Here is a 22,813-nt window from a genome sequence, read left to right as displayed (position 1 = left end):
TAATTTCTGAACCTTCATCATCGAATGAGACTTTAAGACCTGTACCTCCAACAAGCTGAGATACACTAATGAGGTTGTGCTGGAGTCCTTCCACATAAGCCACCTTCCTTATAGTAAAGTCACCATTAGTTATCATCCCGTATCCCTTTATGGTGCCGAAAGAATTATTTCCAAACTTGACATTGCCACCATTTGTAAGGGATCTATATTCCCTGAGCTCCTCTTTCCTCCCTGTCATGTGACGTGAGCAGCCACTATCGATGTACCATTCTTCGTCGAACTGCTCGTCACTTATAACCTGCAAAAATTAAGCAGATTTAGGAACCCAAAGTTTCTTGGGTCCACGTGAGCTTTTCATGGGAACAGGAACAGTAAGAGAGATGTCAACTAGATATGTTCGTTTTATGAGTGTTGTTTCATCTTTCTTTTTAATGGTAAAAACTTTTATCTTATTAGGATTGGGTGCGTTCGGTTTGGACTCTGGTTTGGATTCATTGACCTTCTGTTTGCCCTTTTGTTCAGCTGACGGATAAGATTTTTGAGAACGTACAGAATTAGCTTTAGAGCAAGATGGAGATGAATTGGTGGAAGTAGAAGAATTAGAAGAAGTAGAAGAAGTTGGTTTAGTAGAAGAATTAGAAGTAGTAGAAGAAGTGGGTTTAGATGGAGAGGACTTCTTGGCTGCAGACTCTAGGTGATCCTTTTGCTTTTGATCATTGGAAGGACTGACCTTAGAGTTTTGATCTCTTTTGACTTCAGAACCGAACCTTTGCTTTCGGTTGGAATCATCTTGTGAACCGAACCTTGGCTTTCGGTTGAAGTCTTTCTCGGAACCGAACATTTGCTTTCGGTTGGTGTTTTCTTGTGAAACGAACCTTGGCTTTCGGTTGTTGTGACTTTCAGACTTTTCGACAGGATTGTTTTCATACTTCAGATTCTTGTCTTGATGTGAGAAGTATGCATTCTGGGATTGCCAGAATTGACTTTCAGACTTTTCCTCATCTGCTTTGGTTGATGATGAACATTAGCTTTCGTTTTCGGTTTCTCCTTGGCTGGTTCCTTTTGAACTGAAGGAGTTTTACTTTGAGTCGAGGGAGTAGAGGGAATGTCTGAAGGAGTTTCACTTTGAGCTGAGGGAGTAGAGGGAACGTCTTCTTTTGCCGAACTTTCATCCTCCTAAGGAATGTCTTTCGTACCACTGGTGCTAGGCTCGTCGAAATTATCCAGTTTATTCAAGGGTTCAGGTATGTATCTACCTTTACTCATCCAGGAGGTTCTTTCAGATAAGCCAACCGTTTCGCTTGCATTGTCTATTGGAGCTGACCAGAAGTACTCATCACAGCCATCAGCATTGTCTTCGTTAACAATAGTTGTGAGTTCAGCTGTCTGATGTTCGGTTACTCCAGTCACCTTGTATACCTGATTTGGAGTGGTCCGGACCTTCTGATACACAACTGCTTTTTCTGCTAAGATCGGGGACATTTGTTGGGACAATCGAGCGAACTCCACAGAATTTTCAGAAATAAGATTCTTATGGTTTTCAGGTTCGCTTTTAACAAATTATGAGCAGTCAACCGTGTCCTCTACAAAAATTTCACTCATGTTGTCATCCTCGTTAAGCTCAGATGCATTTTCAACATCAATTTTGTTTTCTGAGCTTACGTTGGCATTCAAAGAGTCAAATTTTTGTATGGTTTCGGCTCTCAGTTTAAGTCTATCATTTTCATCCAAAAGATTTTTGAGCATGTCCTTGTGGTCCTTGGATTTAATGAAGGACTCAATTTTGTCCAGTCCATACATGTAGGTCGGATTGACATCATCAGACGATATCACACTCTCACAATTGTAGGCTTCGGCATCGATTTCATCCTCCTTAAACTCAAGGAAGGGCAAAATCATGCGATGGATCTTTTGGCCTATTTCACAATCCAAGTGAAGCTGAGTAATATTAGAATATAGACGTTTTGCAATCAAACAAAAAACATTCCGCTGTTTTAACAATTTTAAATTATCTCTTTGCAAATAAATGTTTTCGTCTTTAATTTTATCTATTTCAAACTCCTTCAACTCGATCCACATACGCCGCTCCTCACTCTTCGACGCCACCCTCCTTAATTGATCAGTTAGGTTAGAATTGGTGACTCGAGTTTGAGTTAAGCTACTATCTAGATGAGAAATTCTTGTATTAACGTTTTTTAGTTCTTTCTCATATGAGGATGGTGGTACTTTAGATGAAATAAAAACCGATTGTACCTTCTTTATCAGTTCATCGAGCTCATTGAACTGCTGGCTGAGTGGTTTGGCCGTAAAGCACATGTCCTCCTGCACCTTCGGTCCATCGCTTCCACCATCGGTGTTGTATCCCCTCATTTGAGATACGTCAGACACCATGAAGCATCTTCCTCCACTGCTCTCTTCCTTTGCCACATAAGCCTTTCCATGGGTAGGCTTCCTCACTTCATCGTCTTCTGAGTCGGTAGACCAAACTTCCGTGCTACCGAACTCGTCATCAGCAACCGAACCCTGCACAATAAGAGAATTAATAGAAGGGTTAGCGGTAGACTTCTTCTTTCTCAACTCATCCAGCCGTTTCTGCAACACAGCTTCCTCATCCTTTCCATCATCCTTTTCAGCCATCTTCTTAAGGACACAATCCTTAGCATAGTGGTTTTTCCCACCACAGTAGTAACAGCTTACTCCGGAATCGCCATCCACCATCAGTTCCTTCTTGGGCTCCTCAACCTTCGGTTCATTGTTCATCTTTTCTGAGCTGTAACTCCCCTGCCAGTTTCGGTTTTTATTGCTAGGGAATCTCTTCTTTATGAACCTCTTGGGATTGGACACCATCATGGCGTAATCCTCAGACGTGAGGTCATATTCCTCCAAGTTAAGGTCTTCATCCTCCATCACAGCTTTACTTTTTGATAGGAGGGCCAACGAACCAAGGCTAGAAACGACGTTCTTCTCTTGCACCACAATCTTCTCTTGGGACTTGAGAATACCCACCAGTTTCGCCAAATAGTATGATTTAAACTGCTCATGGGCTTTGACTGTAGAAACCACTGCTCTCCATTCAGACCTCAGTCCATTTAAGAAAGTAACCTTCTGCTCGATAAGCTTCCTTTCAATATCGTGTTTGATCATCTTGCTGAGAAGATGATTGAAGTGATCGAACGTCTGGGTCACTGATTCTTCGGCTCCTTTCCGGAATTCTCCAAACTCATATAAGAGCAAGGTTTGGATAGAATGTTCAAGATCTTCGTCTGTAGAATACAGTTCGCGAAGTCTATCCCAAACTTCCTTCGCCGTCGAGCATGAGCTGACCAACCTAAAGGTGTCGGATTGAAGGGCGAATCTGATTAACCTTAACGCCTTGATATTGCACTGGAATTTGTCCTTCTCGTCTTGTGCAATATCCTTAACATCCTTCAGCAGATCATTGTACTCCTTTTGTGTCTTAATAATCCTGGACGTTGCAGAATGAGAAAACGGTCCATTAATGATGGCTTCCCATATTAGGTACCCATTATCCTCAGATCCAATCACGTAGTCTTCGAAGTGATGCGCCCATACTTCATAGTCATGGGTGTATAAGATTGGAATCTTTGTCATCGAACCAATGCTGTTGGAGATATTAATAGGATTTGATTGCGTCTCGTCCATTATGATCGAAAAAACCTGTTCAAAGATCAGACTTGTAATAAAGCAGATTAGGGCAAAACAATAAATATCAAGATACGTCAATAATGAGATGACGGCTCAATAAATATCGATAGTTGCGGAAAAACCCTAATGGAAATCTTTTTCACAGAAAAGATGTGTATCGATTACACAGCCTTCTGCTCTGATACCAATTGAAGAGATTAAAAACCTTTAATCTATGAAGATCGATTAGATCTTGAACAAGTATGTAAATATAAAACTGTAAAAACACAAAAATAAGAACGAAACAAGATTGAATCAAACGAGTCGAATGATTAAATAAAATCCTCAGAAGAGCTCGATTAAGAACATCAACTGTAGAGGATTAGAAGGTTACAAGAACGATTAAAGAAACCTGTAATTCTATCGTTAAGCTCTAGAATAATCGCTAAAAACCTTTTCAATCATTAACCTAATATGTATGCAAGCATATACTTATATATTAAACATAAAAGGCTCACGGTTGGACAGGCCCAAACCGGAATACAAAATAACTAAACTATCGAGCCCAAAAGACGCAATCATCAAAATAATCTTCAGCCCAACAAAAACCCAATCACAAATCCATCCATGAGGCCCAATAATCCTTCCCTGCTAATGGGCCCAAAATCCTAGTCCAAAATTATCAATAGGCCTCTTGGCCCAATAAGGCCCAACTAAAGTATCCATGGCCCATAAAAAAAGAAACAGACCACAATTCACAGAATGCAACCAGCATATTAACCAAAATGAATCCCAAAAGCACAAAGGCCCAAAACAGATCTGGCCCAATCTGTAGCGCGTACGCTCGGCGTACCATTCTGGTACGCGCATCGTACTGGGGTCTTCAGGACTACGCCCAGCGTACATTGAGTACGCCCAACGTTCTTCCACATTAAGCATTTTCTCCATTAAGTGCTTAATACTCGATTCCTTTACATCTAAAAGCCAGATTTGATTTGATTAATACGTCCTAAGGCATAAAGTTGCCAAATTATGCCTTTGCATGCCTCACATACACCCAAAACCTTCATTAAGACCTTTCCAAGTTCCTTAACCCATGCATGAGACCAATACTTCCACCAAGACTCCATTTTTATACTTCAAAACAACCAAGGGACCTCAAATCTATCATTCTCCTCCCATGGAGTTGCTTAACTCACCAAAAGAGGTCTAAAATCCAACAAAGGGACCAAACTAGAAAACCCTAGCTAGTCTAAAGATTTAAATGGAAAGGTACAAGCTTTTTACCTCCAGAAGCCTTGCAAGATGACCCAAAAGCAGATTCTTGAAGCACCCAACTGATCCAAGCTTGCTTAACAATTCTCCTTCTTGGAAGAACTTCAAAATGACCACCAAAACCCTCTTCTTAGGCTCCAACTCTCTCACACACACTAACTCAGCGAAATGGGGCTAAAGAGACTGATAGGGTTTGGTCTAAGAGGCCAAAAAATGTTTAAATAGGGAACAAGTCCTAGATTTAGGGTTTTGACCCTCTGATGCGTACGCCCGACGTACCCTCAAGTACGCCTAGCGTACGCGAGGCTCCTCCGCGATCAATCAGGCAGATTATGCTAAGCATACCCATAGGTATTCCCAGTGTACTCAAGGGACCAAATATGCAAAAATAAGAATTCTTGAAGGTCTCAAGGCATACCAGTTTTTTTGGGTGTTACAATATTAATTTAATAGGAAACTAAAACTCATCTCTGATACCACTGATGGGTATTATGCAAAACATATAATTCAGATGTGTGCATGCAACCCTAATACTTGATATATGTTTTCTCTAATTAAACATATAATTTTGAACAAGAAAAATAAACCCTAGAACAACTACCATATTTTCGAAAAATACCAAATAGGGTTAGGAGAAAGATACCTTGATTGCTATTGACTAATAACAATGAAAATCCTTGTGTTGTATAATCCTTGAGAAAAGTGTCACAAATGTCGTGCCTCTAGTGTTTCACACCCAACACTAGCAAAGGAAGAAGATTGAGAGAGAGGAGGGAAGCTTGGAAAATTTGGTTGGCTCTTCACAATAATAGGTTGCCAAAAATTCTAGGGTTGAGGCTTTGTTTATAGTATAGTCATGAAACCTTAGATAAGCCCAAATCTAAGATTATATTAAACCGGGTAATTTTCCACATTCCTGATTATCCACCAAGGATTATTCTAGAAACCCTAACGCTTCAAGAAACCATCCCTGCCTTATGGAGGGTTCTAGAATGCCTCTTGCTCAACTATTGAATAATTGCACTTAAGTCCCTACACTTTTAATTAATTCTTTTAATTCAAAGATTAATTCTAATTAATTTCTGATTAAATATAAATTAAATATTACTATTTCTAATTAATATATTATTCACATAATATATTAACAAATTATTTATTTCAATTTATTAATCAAATAATAAATCAACCTCTCCCTCCAAAAATAATCCTTTCTAGTTGCTAGTTTTGAGGCAACCCAAAAGGACTGTGCTACTATCAGTTCATGTATATACCAATTATAGTTATGGGCTTAGACAACTAATCCAACATTCTTATCTACTAGCGGTGCCCAACCTTGAACCCGCTCTTCATTTTTTGTTGGACCTTCATTCATAGAACTATCGAGTTTTAAGCTTGATATTTATCGTAGACTTCTTCTCCAACTCAAATGGACTCGATTCATTAATAGGTCTTTACTTTGGTTACCCTAAGAAACGATGGGTCATGCTCTAATGACACACCATCGCATGATGACATGGCTAGACTCACATCTCTTTGAGTTAGAATGTTGCATGGAGGATACCTTCCTTCATCTTCTAATGTGGTTTAACTATATTCTTATATGTAGCATTTCTAGCTACTGGCTGCTTAGTCTTAATGATAATTGTGATATTTATGTCGGTCTTGTCAATTATCTTTCCCTTCAATATCTTGACTAAAGTTGGATGCTACATCAAAATAGGGTCTCTAAACCGAGTAACTCACTTCTTATCTTTTATCTTAGTATGAATCTATTTGCTACGACCAATAGGGTCAGAATAACATTCATCTTCTTAACCATTACCGAAACAATGGTAACGATGGACATGATCAAAACAGAATCAACTACTAGTGTCTTAGTATCATTCTCACTCATCCTGATTCACGTAAGAATCTTCTGCTTCTGGTAGTACGTGCCCATACTACCTTCGGTACCTATTCAAATCATACCATAAAAATAATTAAACAAATAATAAATGAAAACATAGTAGTAATGACGTCTGGTGCCACCCTGGCCTCCTCCACAGTGAGATGGAAAAGATCGACATCGAAACCTCAAGGGCTCCGCCTTACCTTGTCGTCCATCCGTCATCCTCAAAGTGGTCAGGGTTAGAGCCTGCACCAGCATGGCATCAAGCAAGGGACACTAGGAATTCACTTGGCCCACCTGATCATAATGGTAACAAATCCTGATACTTTGTACTAGGTCATGCTGGAAAAAATCCCTCGCAAAATGCCCCTCCTTTCCACACTTATGGCTTCCAGAAGAAGAAGATTGACAAACACCCTCATGAACCTTGCCGAACTTGCCACATGTGCGGCCCTTCTGCCCTCCTAATCACGAATCAGCACGCTTGAACCGCTTCACTGCAGGATAGGACTGAACCAGAGCCTGACACTGCTCCCTCGTTTGGGTCTCTATCTCAATCTCTCACCTCCTTGTGGCATCCTGAAGCTCAGTGAGGGTATTGTATCGTTGTATAGACACAAACTATTGGATATCCATCTTGAGCATGCTCAAGTACCGAGTCATTTGGTTCTGCTCTGTAGCAGCAAACTTAGGGATACCTCATGTGAAAAATCTCCAACAACTACTCCCATGTCACATCAGTCCTCTGCTCAAGAGTGTTGGAACCGGTAACTAGGTTCCACCAATACTTCGCTCCTAATCGAAGGAGCTTCAGAGCACACTTGACCTTCTGGTCATCCAGTCACAAACATGTGAAGAAACAACCCTCCATGTCAAACAACCACCTCATCGCCACAATCGGGTCCTTGACTGCATTAAACTCTGGGGGCTTCGTGTTGCTGAAATCCAAGTACTGGAATGATCTCCCCCCATGAATCCCTATAGTAGCAAAAGTCGTAGTAGCAGCCTGAGTCACAGCGGCATACCACTCATCAAACAACTTGACCATAGTGGTCTTGATAGAACCAAACGCCTCAGGGATGGAACGATGAACAGCAGCTACTACCACAGTAGCGATCAACTCACGGATGTCATCATCTGTCAATCCCAACCTATCATGGCCACCAACTCCAGAACCAGATCCTCTCAGGAACATCATATTGAAAATGAACCAAAATATATCAGAAATTCCCCAAATCATCCTATTACAATCATCATATAGAGGATGAACCCTCGGGGTGTATGACTTCCTTGCAATGTGTACTGGTCTTGTGCTTCCAGTAGTACGGGCTCATACTACCTTCCACACCTACTCGTATTTTTCTTAATGGATCATCACAAACTACCCAAAAAACAAACCCACAAGTATGGTATGTAAATATCCTATACTCACTTTCTCAAGAGGGGCTAAGCATCCATCATCTGACCATCTGCTCACATACTAACCTTGTAACCACTCGTACATGCTAATCATACATAATATTGGATCCCATAGACAGTCAAATACTTGATCCTATCCTAAGCCTACAACCAAACAAGGAATAGGAAATAAGGCTAAACCAAACATTCTCAGGCTATAGAATCTTATTTATGTACAGTTATGATGCACACACTAAGCAACTACAATAATGATGTCAATTTCATATAAGAAGTTCTCTTAGTCTATTAGGCATCATACATTAGGCAAATCTGTCATGCAATTCCTAAAGATCCCTAACCTATCACTAGCATGCAGTTCTATCATAATCATCATAAGCAAATAACAATGTAGGTAACTTGGGGTGTACTTTCTTGCTTAGACTGGTCATACACATCTCCTCCTTCCTTGGTTACTTGTAAAAACCATTTTGAAAACAATTTTAAAAACTTTTACAGAACCATAGTTTGAGTATGGATTCACACAAATGCTCATCCAATTCTCTCAAACCAAGGCTCTGATACCAACTTGTAACACTCCACAAATCAAGGTAAATTTTTTATTTTTAAAACCCAACCAAAACCATAATTTTTTACAAAATATTGTTCTCAATATCAATAAATTAGAGTATCTCTAGAATCCAATAACATAAAACCAAAAGGATGTGCAAGATCATGCCTTCACTTTCCCATGATCATCTAAAGTACCTGAAACATGAAACGTAAACTATAAGCCAATGCTTAGTGAGTTCCCTCAAAGTACCACGTACAAACAGAACATATAACAACATGCATAAATGAGTCTTCAACCTGACTGGACTGCCATGCAGGGCCTACAACCTATAAAGATCATTCTCTAGGCCTTCGACCTAACTATACCGCCTTTCATGTCTTCAGTCTATCTAGACCGTCCTGGGTATCTTGGCCTTCAGCACAAAGCAGGACCGCCTCAACCCAACAAACCATAACATGTCAACATATATACAATAACAATCAACAACCAGCAACACATGTAATCATACAGATCTACCAATCTAACGCATACTTAGTGAATGCAAGTAATCATATAGATTTACCGGTCTAGCACATACTCAACACAACATCAATCCAATATATCAAGATACAACTCTAGTAGGTCAGCCGTAGTGCTGTCAAACCACAATTATAGTGAGGAGAAACTCACCTCACAATCTGAAAAGATAGCTGAACAGATCACAACTCCTACTATTGACATTTCAGGTCACCTATATAGCAACCAGTGACCAAATCTCAGTCTACAGCTCAAAATACCCATAATAACACTATGTCAAAATTGGTTAAAATCCTGGTCAAATTCAAAGGTCAAAAACTCAACCGAATCAGCTCAGGCTGAGTATGCCCATCATACTCAGCATGTAGGCTTGGCGTACACACAATCCTGATACAGGGGCTTAAGGGAGTACGCACAACGTACTTAGAAGTATGCCCAACATACTCCGTTTCTAGCCTTTCATTCTAATAAGAGCATAATCCAATAAGTCCATTCGTCCAAAACCCATATCTAGTTCCAAACTGTGTTCTAAACCATAAAGTTTCCAACTTTATGATCTTGCATGGCTAATAAGTGACCAAACCTTAAAAATCTAACTTCTTAACCCAATAAGACATCATAACCTTTGCATGGAAGAACTAGAAGGGCCAAGATCACATTTTAATCACTCTGGACACTCTAAAACATTCAAAAGGACAAATCATTTGGTCTAGCGTTGCTCATACTCAAATGAACCAAGATTATAGGCCTAAAAAACACAAAACTCCACAACTAGAAAGATCTCATGAAATAACCAAAAAGTTTAGAGCTTTATACCTCTAAATGAAGCTTGAGGGCAAGATGCTCCTGGATCCAAAGAGGTCTTGTTTCCTTATTCCTCCTTCAAGAACACCATAAACACATTATAAGGCTCAAAATACTCACAAAGGTAGATTTGGGTTTGTAGGACACAGAATAGGACTAGAGGCTGATGAGGGAAGGAGTCTTGGGGAGTTACTGATGCTTAAATAGGGCTCAAACCCTAAAAATCAGGGTTTGACCACTGAGCACATATGCTCAGCGTACCAAACATACGCCCATCATACATATCAAAGGCGAGTTTTTCACTTAAGGCTCCTTGAGACAAATTTTGCAAATAATTCCATATTAAGGGTCAAAATTATAAATTACCTAAATCGAGATGTTACAACGGGCTCGTATGGTTATATGGTATTTTGGGGAACTCACTAAGCTTTGTGCATACGGTTTGTGGTTTAAATGTTTTCAAGTTTTCTTATATTAAAGGAGGGTCATGGCTCGATAGCATCACATTCATTAGAGGTTTCTAGACGTTATAATTTTTGACGATACTCTCATAAATGTTTTTGCATCAAATGGTTGTATCTTGATCTTTGAAGTTGTAATTTGAATAAATACTTTTATTTTTAAACCAAATTTTATTGTTTGAAATTTAGAACATTACACTTTTATTTTATTTAGTATGTTATATATATATATATATATATATATATATATATATATATATATATTAAACATGTTACAAACTTTTTTGATGAAATTAAATATGGAAATCTCAAAAAAGTCCCAACACTTTGGGCCAGTTTACAAAATAGTCTCAATTTATTATATTTTTGCAAAAAAAGTCCTGAAAGCCAGTAAAATGTTTTGTTCCCACTCCACCCCTCCCCCCCCCCCTTCTCTCACTCTAAGAACACATACTTTTTTCTTATCTTTACATTTCCCATTGGAGCAATCAAAAATACACACACCAAATCAGATTTAGAACCAGTTAAGGTAATACATTTTTATTTTTCCCTCACTAGATCTATTCATTTTTTCCCATTGATTTTTTTCCTACAAACACATTGACTTCTCATATGCAAATTTATTGATTACATCACAAAGTCACACACATACACACACAACCAGTGAATGTTACAAGGTTTCACTCATTGATTTTAGTAATCGTTCTACCCTAGTTTTTGAGAAGCATCCTCCAGTTTGAATCGCTGGAAGAACTTACTCAAGGGAGTCACCGTGTAACACTTGTTTCCCATAATGGATCAGGTAAGGGAATGGTAGGATTACAGATCAGATTTTTGGAAAACTAGGTGCCACGACGTGATGATTGGAGCACCACGACGTGTTGTATTTTGTCCATGATTGTGCGTTTAGTCGGTTGCCACGATGTTGCAAGGGAAGGCCACGACGTGGCAGGTATGGCAGCCCAATCCCATGATTTTTAGGGTTTTCTCCATATTTATACACCTAATATCAAGGATTAGGGTATCCTTTTCAACTTCCAACCCTTTCAAACAAAACCCTAGCCCCCTTCGAGTGATTCTTGTTGTATCAATGGTGTTTCTTGAAGTTTAAAGCTTTGACTTGCATTTTGGAAGAATGAGAGGTGGCCTTGCTAGTTGGAAGAGTGCATCACTTCAGATATTGCAGCTCATGCATCTTGTGGAGCTTTGGAAGGTATAAAGCATCCACCTTTTTGGTTATATCTTCATAGATGTAAGATTTGTTGCATTTCTTGGTTCATATTCAAGTTTGGGTTGGTTAAATGAGATAAAGTATACAACTTTATAGCTCATCTTGGTCCCTTGGTCAATGTGTCTTTCTGATATGAAGTTTGATTGTTTTTTAGCTCTATGCATGACATTTGGTTGTTTTGCCCCATTTTGACCTAGTTTGAGATCTAGACTTGCACTGGACATGCATGTCCATAAAACTACCATATTTATGTTAGTGGAAGTTATGGATTTATCACTTCAGTTATTAAGAGTTTTATGGTTGAGTTCATGCCTTAATTTGTAACATCCACCTATAGCATGTATCATAATATTGTCCTCTTTGGGCTCTCGGCATGAAAACTTCCCATGGGGTTACCCATCTTGGAATTTCTCTCGCCTGGGCATGCTTAACGGCAGAGTTCTTATGTGATATGCTGCCCTCACTACTTTAAAACATGTTGTTGTAAGAAAGGTATCTACACCCCTTATAACGAAATGCTTCATTCTCTTTCCAAGCTGATGTGGGATCTGGTGCAACCCACCTTAACCCCCCATTATAGGATTCGACGTTCCCATAGAACACATCGACTTGTGCCCTGACTCTGATACCAACTTCTGGCATACTGTTTTTACCACAAAAATTTTCATTTTTATTATACGAAAAACCACATGTGTCATAAAAACCAAGTCAGGAAAAAACCCTAGTGCATGAATACAGTCATCCAAATCAGAGTATCAAAATGTGAAAAATCATAAAATCTACAAGATAGAGTGTATAGTACAGCCTTCGCCTTCTCGCGGTCATCTCAAGTACCTGAAATACATTTAATCCACAACTATAAGCAAAAATTTTAATGAGTCCTTCCCAAAATATCCATACAACATAACATAATAAGCAACTATGGGTTATCTGCAACCTTGGGATTATCAATAATCCAAGTGGGCTAACTATACGCCCTATGGATTAACAACATAATCTAGGGGTTATCAGCAACCATGGGGATTCTCAAAAATCTTGAAGTTATCAGCAATTCAATTCAGTTAAAACATAACAATAATCAAAAATTAAGACCTGGCTGGTCACAGACATAAATACCACACAGGTGAATGTAGTGAGAATACTCGCCTCACAAGTAGCAACTAAATACAAAAACTAACACAGGGTAGACATGTACAAATAAGAACCTAATCAGCAATAAAGAAAGTACCATTTTTAAAATTATGCTCAAAAATTAATTTTGACCAAAAGTCAACAATGGTTAAAGTCAACGGTCTATGTAGAGCTTGGGTGATTACAGGCTGAAACCATGCTACGCCCAGCGTAGCATCGGTTACATCCGGCATACCTAGTAAATTGCCAAACATCGCATTAAGTTATTAATACATCAAGCTAGCTCCTCAAACTTCCAGATATGATTCAAAGGGACGACTTAATGGATAAAGTTTCTTACTTTATCCATTTGCATGACATAAATGAGCAATAAACCAAACGCTAATTCCAAGAAATGCACTAATGCTCAAGATCTCATGCATGGGGTGAATAAGGGTGATCAAGCTCTCAACTTTATGATTCAAAACCCCAAAAACAACAAGAAGTGATCATCAAGAGGTCTGGAGTAGTGATGGGTATTATGCAAAACATATAATTCAAATGTATGCATGCAACCCTAATTATTGATCTATGTTTTCTCTAATTGAACATACAAGTTTGAACAACAAAAATAGAAACCCTAAAACACTAGCATATTTTCGAAATTACAAATAGGATCAGAAGAAACATACTTTGATTACTATTTAGTAGTAATAATGAAAAATCCTTGTGTTATTGAAGCCTTGAGAGCAAGCGTCACAAATGTCACGACTCTAGTGGTTCACACCCAACACTAGCAAAAGAATTTGATAAAGAGAGGAGGGAGGCTATAAATTCCGGCTATCTCTTCAAAAGAACGAGTATCTGAAAATTTAAGGGTTATGACTCTATTTATAGTGCAGTCATGAAACCCTAGATAAGCTCAAATCCAAGATTATCTTAAATTGGGTAATTATCCTCCAGGGATTATACTCGAATCCCTTAGGCTCTAGGAAACTGCTGATACCTAATGGAGGGTTCTAGATTGCCTCTTGCTCAACTATTAACAATTACACTTCAATCCATGTACTTTTAATTAATTCTTTTAAACCCAAAATTAATTCTAATTATTTCTGATTAAATATTAATTAAGTATTACTATTTCTAATTAATATATTATTCTCATAATATATTAACAAATTATTTAATTCAATTTATTAATCAAATAATAAATCAACCTCTCTCTCCAAAAATCATCATGTCTATTTCTTAGTTTTGAGGGCAACCCAAAAAGACTGTGCAACTATCAATTCAAGTATATACCAATTACAGTTATGGGCTTAGACACCTAATCCAACAGTATCCCACTTGAATAAGTCTAATAACTATAATTGGCAGTATATTCTTCCAAAACTGATTAGCAAATTATAGCTCTTAAAAGCTGATGTTAAACACTGACCTAGTCAGTTACGTGTCCTAAGATAAGTGATCAAATAATCCTCCATTCTGCAAGATATCATTCGGAAAAATGACATGGATAACAATCAATATAATTGTCCAATACTTTGTTTCCCGATTTCTGATTTGTAATGACAAAGAAATACTAATCGAACACATCAATTTAGTCATGGTCAGGCCTGACACTATAAGTCAACACCAAATCATCGAGGGGCCCACAGATATCGCTTTTTTCCACTAACGGTAAAAAGGAGCAGATAAACATTGACTTAGATGCTTGCACTATTTACTTGTCAAATTATGCACAACAATACATTTTATAACATCAAGTTATTGATGCATTTACGTATCATAAATGCACAACCAACTCGTAAACAACTTATATATCTCTGTTTAAAGATTACAAGATATTATCGTCTCAAAACTACTCGTGATAAATTCCATGAAGTAATTCTCTGAGCGTGGGTTAATCAAATACTTAAATCTCTATTTCAAAGTACTCATTAATGTTTCTGCGAAGCTATTCCTATGTCCAAAACACTTTAGACAATCTACAACCCAATTCATGACAGTCTTGATTCACTACTTACTTCCAAAAGTATGATCGACTATGGATGTTTGAAAAATCTAATTATTTAGGAAGTAAAACATGAACAATGAAACACAAAATAAACAACAGAAAAAAGGTAGTAATCCAACTCATAAATAAATCTCAATTAAGTAATCACCAAATGTCAATTACATTTATTTTTGGTTACAAGTTTCGAAATAACAATCTAACTACTAAAACTAATATCATCCTTCAGACCAATTGTAACGACCCAAAAATTAAGGGTAAAAAATTGATTTTTCATTATAGTCAAACACAAATGTTACTTCATTCAATCATTCACAACATTACTTAATTAAAACGTTTATCAAAGTTATGTCCTAAAATCACATAATGTGGAAAAACACGGGTGTGTGCGCTGTGATCAAGCTGAGCCCTTCCTTTCCAAAATAATGATACCTGAAACCGTAAACAAAACTATAAGCATGAAGCTTAGTGAGTTCCCCAGAGCATATCCCACATAATCCATATAACCGCATAAACCATATCAATCATATAGGCCATCATATAAGCCATATCAATCATATAAGGCATATCAATCACATAAACATATAAGGATGTCGTGAGCTCCTTCCAGGGTCTGACTCCATGATGCCATGAGCTCCTCCACATGGTCTTACACCTAAGTTCTATGGGCTCCCCCTATGGTCTTTACTTGGGAAGCCATGGGCTCCCACACATAGTCTGACATCCAAGCGCCATGGGCTCCCCCATGGTCTTTCATGCAAGTATCACAAAGACAACTAACATATAACACATCACATAAACAACTAGTATACCAAATATCTTATAAACACTGCATATAGACATATAAGGATGTCGTGGGCTCCTCCCAGGGTCTTACTCCAGGATGTCATGGGCTCCCCCACATGGTCTTACACCTATGTGCCGTGGGATTCCCCCATGGTCTTTACCTAGAAAGCCATGGGCACCCCCACATGGTCTTATATTCAAGCATCATGGGCTCCCTCCATGGTCTTTACTTGAAAAGCCATGGGCTCCCCTACATAGTCTTACATCTAAGCGCCATGGGCTCCCCCCATGGTCTTTCATGCAAATATCACATAAACAAATAGCATATCATATAGCATATAACCAACTGGCATACCACTTATCACTACATCAACTAGTATGCCATATATCACAGAATGGGCTGGTCTTGGTGCCTTAGACCCATTGGTATGGTGAGGAGACTCATCTCGCACTGCTGAAGTCCTGCGGATAAAACTCTAGCTGCTGGTTGACAGATTCCCGAACTGTCAACATCAAAACAACACCCAGTTAATAATTGGGTTCCAATACATAACCATAAGTCCATGCTTAGGGTAAAAAGACTATTTTACCTTTAACCAAACTTGGTCCAAAACCAAAGTCCAAAAACATACTCTGAAAGCCCAAAAGACCAATAATCAACCAAGGCCCGACATATGGCCCAATTTTCCAAATTTGGCCCAAACCTCTACATGGACTTATCTGGAGGCCCAACCATTTATTCTCTTCCAAACAATTATGTTGGAACCTGAAAGTGAACCTCTAGCAATCTCAATCTCCCTTGAAGATCTGAAGTCAGTCAGAGTTCCGTAATGAATAAGTTGGTGTCCAGACTTGAAGCCTTTCTCCGGAAGTGAAGATATCTGGAAGAGAAGATTGATGTTTATGTTCCGAACCATATGAAGGCATTACGGAATGGATGTTATGTCCAGAAATGTTAACTTGTCTGTATCAGTGTTTTGTCCATGTGCATTTATTGTATTTGGTTTTTAGCTTGATTTAACTTGTCATAGGACTTAGTCTATTTTGTCAGACACGAATATTCAGAGTGTCAGGTGTAACTCTTTTATCCAGTACTATGTATGTAATCAGTCAGTACTATGTATCTTGTTCTCCTATTTATAGGAGCTTTTAATGTTAAATCAACGACAGATCATTCATTACATATCGAGCAATATTTTAGTTTACTTAAATTATTCTCTCAAACATTCTTCTTGTTCTTCATTTATTGTCTTTACTTTGATCATTATCTCCACTCTTCATTAATGTCTTAAATACTTAGTTGATTGCATTTACTCAGACATGACTGGTCTTTCTAGTCTTGACTAGAACATTCCTTAGCAAGCAGACATTGATCTTAAGCATTAACTCAAGGTTTGAGTTCTCAATCCTTTTCCCTGCATATCAGATCGTCCTTGTTTTCACAAATTGGCATATCGATGGTCCAATATCTCATAATTATCAAGGCCCAGTTATGGCCCAATTTTCCAAATTGCGCCCAAGCCTTTCCAATGGGCCTTATCCCAAAGTCCAATAATTTCCTTAGTCCATAAACATGTTTCCATTTGGCCCATGAAGGCCCACAACAACCCAGCCCAAGAAATGGCCCAACAAGAACCCAAACCCAATTTGGGCTTTCACCTAAAATGAAGATTAGGGTTAAGTGTTCCTGCTTAACCCATTAAGGACTTAATCCATTTAGGATTTAATCCATTAAGTACATCACTCCACCAGTCCAAACATACAATGTGGTCAGGTGTAATTCAAAATTCCAAATACAATGGTCCAAACGCGGGTCCTGACAAATCCAAAACTTGCATTCCCAAAATTAGGGTTTTCTAAACCCTAATTAGGGTTTCCAACTCAATTATCTGCCAATTAGTCAAATGTTTAGGTTTTGAGGTTAATTAGGGTTTCATTAGGCTGGACACCACCCATTGCCACCTCGGGCGATGGTGGTGGCGATTTTTGCCAAAAATCCATATACTAACCCTACATGAGCAATCCCACATCAAAGCACAAACAAAAATATATATATACACAACAACCACCCAACGTGGTGGTTGGCGGTAGTAGGAGGTGGCAACTGCCGCCTCACAGTGGTGGTGATGCCTTTTCTTGATTTTCCCGGCCGAGATGCACCCACATAACAAACAACAACACTAGAATACACACATACTTGCGACATGGAAGTTGGAATGCACGCTACAACCTCCCTCGGGGTAGTGGACACTAACCGGAGCAACGGAATAAAGGTTCTAAGAGCAGTGGTGGCAACCAACGCACGGCAGAAGGAACACCGCAAGGGACGTTGGCAGCGGTAGACGCTGGCTACTGCTGCGGAGAAGAAACAAGAGCAAAGGGAGATCGAAATAGCACCGGCAGCTACCATGCGCGGCTGAGAACGGAGATAGAAAGAAGAATAAGAAAAGGATGGTGGTGATTAGAAACAACAACCATAGCCGCGGTATCAGCCTTCAACCCCGGAGTCGCAGGCGGTCGGTGGTTCACAATGGTGTCACGAAGGCGGCGCCAGAGGAGGTTAACGCGAAGGTGGCGTCTTAGTGTTCTAGGGTTAGGGTTCCATGACTATGGGAGGGGAAGGCTAGTGACGGGTTTAAACCCGCCTTTAATATAATCTCATTCTGATTTTGACAAGATTGGCCCCTCCTTCTCTTACCTTTTCCAAAATAAATCCATGAATTACTATATAGCCCCTCCATGTCAAATTCTTTTCATCCTAGGTACATAATTTACCATTTGGCACTTCACCTTCCAAAATCCTTTTCATAATAAGTCCAAATGATACTAAACAAGCCTCAGAATTCAAAATTCTATAAAATTTAAATCCCAGAATTACACTTTAACCCCCTGAAAATACGAATCATATCATTTGGCTCCCCGTAACCAACACACCGCTAAATATTATTGATTTTGGCTACAATAATATAAAGTAATAATAAAATTACATCTCGAGGCTTTAGAGTTTACTATTTATTTAATTAATTTTAAATGGAGTGTTACACCAATTCTCCTAGCATGCTGAACATGCTTGACCCTACTCAGACCCTTTGTAAGGGGATCTGGAGGATTCTCTTCTGACGATACCCTCTTCACAAAGAGGTGATATTCTTCTACTCTATGTCTGATGAAACATTATTTTATGTCGATGTGTCTTGATCCACCATGATCTCTTGGTTCCTTTGTTAAGGCAACCCCCTTTCATTATCACATAAAATCTCCATTGGCTCCTTAATGTCTAAAACAACTTCAAGATCCCCGATGAAGTTCTTCAACCAAATGGCCTCTTTCTATGCTTCGCTTGCCGCTATATACTTTCATTCACAAGTAGAATCAACCATCGTCTCCTGTCAGAACTCTTACAAGTTACCGCTCCTCTAATAAGGATAAATACCCAGCCAAATTCAAAATGAAATTTATCTCTGTCTGTCTAAAAGTTGGCGTCACTATACCCACTGACTCTTAAGTTATCACTACCACCAAGCACAAGGACCTAGTCCTTAGTTCTTCGTAGATACTTAAGAATATTCTTAACTACTATCCAGTGAGCTCTACCTGGATTTCCCTAATAACGACTGACCATGCTCAAAGAAAAAGCCACATCAGGGCGAGTACATGTCATAGCATACATGATAGATCAAACGACAGAAGCATATGGAACTCAACTCATTTCAACTATCTTTGCATCAGTACTCGGGCTCTGAGTCTTACTCAGTTTGGTATTACTATGTATAGGTAGCTCTCATTTCTTGGAATTTTCCATACTAAAACGCTTTAGTACCTTTTCCAAGTATGTACTTTGACCAAATCCAACTAGCCTTTTACTCCTGTCTCTCAAAATCCTTATCCCCAAAATATAAGCAGCCTCTCCTAGATCTTTCATAGCGAAAAACTTTCCAAGCCAAGACTTAACCTCTTGCAAAGTTGGAACGTCATTTTCTATAAGAATTATGTCATCAAAATACAAAACCAAGAAGGTTACTACACTCCCACTAGCTTTGACATATACACAAGATTCATCTTCACTTCTATAGAAACCATGTCTAACATGGTCCGATTACACCTCTCAACCACACCATTAAGTTGTGGTGTCCTAGGAGGTGTCATTCGTGAAACTATTCCACATTCCTTCAGGTAGTTGTGGAACTCGATACTAAGATACTCACCACCTCCATCGGATCTAAGTCTCTTTATCTTCCTTCCCAATTGATTCTCGACTTCATGTTTAAAGTCTTTGAACTTTTCAAAGGTTTTTGACTTATGCTTGATTAAGTAAACATGGCCATATCTGCTATAATCATCAGTAAAAGTCACAAAGAATTGATTTTCATCCCTTGTGGTAGATCTGAAGGGCCCACACAAATTTGTGTGTATGAGAACCAACAATCCTTCATCTCTTTCACAAGAACCAGTGAAAGGTGATTTTGTCATCTTTCCTAATAAACAAGACTAGCATGTATCATCTGACCTTAAGTCAAATGATTCTAACACTCCATCCTTTTGGAGTTGGGCCAAGCCTGTCCACATATCTTTGCATTCTTTAAGCATGGCTACTAACAAGGTCACCCTCCTTCATATTGCTAGGAATGATGGACTTTACCACCTCGTACGTTTCTTGACGAGCTCAATTACGGTATTTCTCCATAAAGTACTTGTTCATCTCGTGGCCTTCTCTTCGTCGATCTCATCTAATGATCTCTCGAGGAAATATTCCTTGTCCTCAAAATGAATGGGTGTCTTAATGTTACACATCCAATCGTTGTAGTTGGTGTCATCCAATTCCACCTTCAAGCAAATGTTCAATAGGGAGAAGCTGTTATTGAAGGAGGAGGAGGAACCAAAAGCATCAGTTGGAGTAGACATCTAAAAAAGAAGAAAGATATTTTTAGTTAGATAAGAACAATCCTCAATATAACATCCAAAATGAAATATCAAGGCTAGGATCCAACTAAATAATTCACAACTAAGAAAAATGATGTCGTAATCTAACTGTAAATTATATAAAGGTAGGTGAATGATGATTTACCAATTTCACCATCAAAAAATGAAATTTTAATGAATTTTGTTTTAAATGAAATTCCTAAATATTTTTTAGAATCATTAAACTTTACAGTGGCATGTTTAATCTCGATTATGCTCTTCCATTTCTGACTGAAATACCGAGGATCACAAACAATATGTGAATAACCATGCAAATTAACTTGGTACTCTCGATGTCGTTTATCATTTCATTTTAAGGTGTCAGTTAGCCACACAAACTCCATTAATCAATGGTAATTTGTGAGACACCCATTTCCACTCTTTGTTTGCCCCTATTAGTGTGCCGGTTAACCACTCGCGCTCCACTAATGACTCATAAAGTGCAATGTGTAATTTCATGGGTTAGCATACAAGTTCACATTTTTCCTGAAGTAGGATTAGGAATTTTATAAAAAAAATATGTTTAGTTAATTTATAATTCATTATACTTATTAATGAGGATTAGGTTTTTCTATCAAATTCATTCGGAAAATGACCCTCTACCGTGTAAGGGAGCGGTGGATAAGAGTGGATACCCGGTGGCGGTCATTTTATAGGTTGCTTCCGTAAACTCCCCTTATAGTATGACTTTGAGAATGAGGCGAACTAGCGTTTCAACTGACTCGTATTATACATATAGTAATATTAGACTTTTAATGTTACATATAGTATAAGGGTGTATTTTTAAAACATTTCAAAAATACTAGGTTATATTTAAATTTAAAAATGAAGAAATTAATTTTATAATTTAAAATTTAAACCAATCATGAGTTCAAGATAAGAATATCGAATATTTGAAAAATATTCAGTTTTATACAGTTAAAACGTTATTAAAGTTAATTATCCTAACCAATTCATGAGATAATCATAAAACCGAATTTTATAGATCTGACAGCCCACCACGTCGTGGCAGAGCAAAAACGTAGGTCACCACATCATCATGGCAGAACAAAATGACGATTATGTTTTTCTTCTCCTTGTTCAAGTTCAACAATTGTATCAATTCAATAGAAAACTAAATCTACTCTCTCATACCATTGATGGGTATTATACAAAACATATCATTCATATGTGTGCATGCAACCCTAATTCTTAATCTATGTTTTATCTAATTGAACATACAAGTTTGAACAACAAAAATAGAAAACCTAGAACACTAGCATATTTTTGAAAATACAAATAGGGTTAGAAGAAACATACCTTGATTGCTATTTAGTAATAACACTGGAAAATCCTTGTGTTGTTGAAGCCTTGAGAGCAAGCGTCGCAAATATCACGCCTCTAGTGGTTCACACCCAACACTAGAAAAGGAAGATGATAGAGAGAGGAGGGAGGCTAGAAATTTCGGCTATCTCTTCAAAAGAATGAGTGGCTGAAAATTTAAGGTTTATGGCTCTATTTATAGTGCAGTCATGAAACCCTACATAAGCTCAAATCCAATATTATCTTAAATTGGGTAATTATCCACCTTCTTGATTATCCACCAGGCATTATACTAGAATCTCTTAGGCTCTAAGAAACCGTCCATACCTAATGGAGGGTTCTAGATTTCCTCTTTCTCAATTATTGAACAATTACACTTCAGTCTCTGCACTTTTAATTAATTCTTTAATCCCAAAATTAATTCTAATTAATTTCTGATTAATTATTAATTAAATATTACTACTTCTAATTAATATATTATTCTCATAATATATTAAAAAATTATTTATTTCAATTTATTAATCAAATATAAATCGACCTCTCTCTCCAAAAATCATCATGTCTAGTTGCTAGTTTTGCGAGCAACCCAAAAGGAATGTGATACTATCAATTCAAGTATATACCAATTACAGTTATGGGCTTAGACACCTAATCCAACAAGTAGATCATACTTATAATATGCAAGGTTATGGGACAAAAACATATAAAAAGCATAACTAATTAGATCTAGTATGAGAGATGCCAAGATGGAAACTTTATACCTCCAATAGGTGGACAACAAGGTGAATGATCTGGATCTACAAGGCCTGGAACTCTTAGATGCTTCTCCAAGGGTCTTCTTCTTCAAATGATC

Source organism: Lactuca serriola, chromosome 9, assembly GCF_051521515.1.
Source record: "Lactuca serriola cultivar US96UC23 chromosome 9, Lser_US96UC23_V15, whole genome shotgun sequence".
Classification (NCBI taxonomy): domain Eukaryota; kingdom Viridiplantae; phylum Streptophyta; class Magnoliopsida; order Asterales; family Asteraceae; genus Lactuca; species Lactuca serriola.
Note: the sequence above shows the minus strand (reverse complement) of the source record.